We start from the raw sequence: 3,180 nt of genomic DNA, 5'->3' as shown, positions 1-3,180 counted from the left end.
CTTCAAGACTATATATTAGGCAATGGTTTCTTAGACTTTACACCCAAAGAACAAGCAATAAAAGAAAAAATAGATGAGTGGGATCTCATCAAAATGTATAACTTTTGCACTTCAAAGGACTTTATCATGGAAGTAAAAAGACAACCTACATAATGAGAAAAAAATATTTGGAAACCACATATCCAATAAAAATTAATATCCAGTACACTTAAAGAAATCCTTCAACTTAACAACAAAAAGACAAACAACCAAAATTTAAAAACAGGCAAAAGACTTGGACAGACGTCTTTCCAAAGAAGATAAACAGGTGACCAGAAAGCACATGAAAAGATGTTCAACGTCATTATCCATCAGGGCTAATTTGATTGTGCAAAGCAAAACCACAGTGAGCACCATTTCACAAACATTAGAATGGCTGCTATTTAAAAAATGGAAAATAACAAGTGTTGGAGAGGATGTTGAGAATTAGGAACACTCATTCATTGCTAGTAGCAATGTAAAATAGTGCAGCCACTCTGAGAGACAGTCTGGCATTTCCTCAGAAAGCTGAGTACAGAACTACCATATGACCTGCAATCCTGCTACTAGGAATACACCCGAAAGAACTGAAAGCAGGGACTCGAACAGATATTTGCACACTGATATTTATAACGGCATTATTCACAACTGCCAAAAGATGAAAGAAACCCAAGTATCCATCAACCGATGAATGGAAAAATAAAAGGTGATATATACCTACAATGGAAATTATTCAGCCATTAAAAGGAACGAAGTTCTGATACATGGATTCAGATGGTTAGGTTCATGGGTCAGCTTGGCCAGGTGATGGTACCCAGGTGTCTGGTCAAGCAAGCACTGGCCTAACAGTTAGTGCAAGGACATTTGTGACTGGTTAATAAACCAGAAGGCTGGTTTATCAAATCCTCAGTCAATTGACTATACCTATGACTGATTACATCAACAAAGGGTGTGTCTTCCTCAATGAGAATTCAGTCAGCTGGATTTAAGCCAATCAGTTGAAGACTTTTAAGGGAGAAAGAGAGAGGACCTTTACTTCTTCTTCAGCTAGCCCGCGAAGTGTTTCCTGAGGAGTTAATCGAACACCTACATCAGAGTTGCCAGTCTGCTGCCTGCCCTATGGAATCTGGACTCGTGCATCCCCACAGTTGCATGAGACACTTTTATAAAATCTTCTATTTACAGATATCTCTTGTTGATTCTGTTTCCCTAGAGAACCCTAACTAATACATGGATGAATCTTGACTTCATCTTGAGAGAAATAAGCCAGACACAAAGGACAAATACTCTATGATCTTACTGATTTGAAACAATTAGAATAAGCAAACTCATAGAGTCAGAATCTAGAATATAGGTTACCAGGGGATGGGGTGGGGATAGGGAATGGAAAGTTAAGGCTTAAAATGTACAGGGAACCTGTTTGGAATGGTGGAAATGTTTTGGTAACAGATGGTGGTGATGGTAGCACAACATTGTGAATGCAGTTAACAGCATTTTAATCTGAATATGATTAAAAGGGGAAATGAATATATGGTAACAGAATAAAAGTTTTTTAAATCTTAAAAAAATCTATGGAAATACAGTACACCAACAGTGAGCCCTAAGTTAAACCATGGACTTTAATTAATAGAGTTGTAAAAATGTACTATCATCAGTTGCAACTATGATCAACAACAATGCAGGGTGTTGGTGGTGGGGTAGGGTGTGGGAATCCTGTATTTTATGCATGATTTTCTGTAAACCCATAATTTCTCTAATGTAAAGAAAAAGATGCTAGAAATCTACTGCAGCTCATTTTGTAGACCACCAGGAAAGTGCTTATTTTCTCTAAGACATCCATGATCGATTCATTCATGTGAACATGTGTGGATTTACATGTCCCAGGCACATAAAGAAGAAAAATCATTTTAAACTCTATCTCAGAGTGTGACATCCAGCAGCTCTTCAAGCTGTGCTTACTCATACTACAGAACAATGACTCCGCTTTGGCAGAGCCACCAAATATATGTAAATAAAACAACCTAATTTTATGACTGGACTACCCTTAGGCTATACAAAGCTAGATGATAAGTAATTCCTTAGGGCAGGTGGGGTCCATTTATTGTTGCTACTGAGTGGATCTCACATATCAATGTCTACTGATGAATAAGTAAAACTTGACACACCCTGTTGAAGCCTGTGCTGGTGGACATAGCTTGGCCAGCAGATTGCTATTGTCACTTCTAACTCATGCATGATTATATTTTTATTAACATCCAGTATTACACTATTTTATTGATCCTGACCAATTTGCCAACCAAGTTTATAAAACTATTGTATGATTACCATTTTATCAATTGCATAGTAGAGTTTATTTGCCTGATTTTTCTGATAAGAATTAAGAAAAGGATGTCCATCAACTGAAGAATAGATAAACATCTGATGGACTATTATTCAGGCATAAAATGGAATCAAATACTGATACGTGCTACAACAGGAATGAACCATGAAAACATGCTAAGCGAAAGAAGTCACACAAAAAGGGTCACATATTGTGTGATTCCATTTGTATGAAATATCCATAATAGGCAATTCTATAGGGTAGACAGTTGATTTGTATCTGCCAGTGGCTGGGGGAAGTGGATCTGGGAACTGACTGCTAATGGGTATGGGTTTCTTTTTGGGGTGGTGAAAATAATTCTGATATTAGATAGTAATGAGGGTTGCACAGCTTTGTGAATAAACAAAAAAGATTGATTTGTATACTTTAGAAGGTTGAATTTTATGGCATATGAATTTTTCCTCAATAAAGCTGTTATTATAAAAAGGATAAAGTACAAAAAAATGAATTAAGGGAAAGATCATGAAATATTTTATTAACTCTTAAGGGAAGATGCAGAAAAAAGCTTGAGAAAAAAGTTTGCACTGCAGAATTATGTAAATAAAGTATTTGAAATGTAATACACTACTATGAAATTTTAAAATCAATTGTATTAATAATTGTCAGCATTCTATAGAAAACAGGCCACGAATTTTCGATTAAAATATTCTTCTTGACAATAATATGAATGACCAGCAAATAATATATTTATATATAAATATTAATATAAAGTTGATTTTGTGAATCCCTTAAATGTAGCAAATGAGGATATACACAAATATTGAGAATTTCTTCACAATTAA

This window comes from Choloepus didactylus, chromosome 22, assembly GCF_015220235.1.
Source record: "Choloepus didactylus isolate mChoDid1 chromosome 22, mChoDid1.pri, whole genome shotgun sequence".
Classification (NCBI taxonomy): Eukaryota; Metazoa; Chordata; class Mammalia; order Pilosa; family Megalonychidae; genus Choloepus; species Choloepus didactylus.
Note: the sequence above shows the minus strand (reverse complement) of the source record.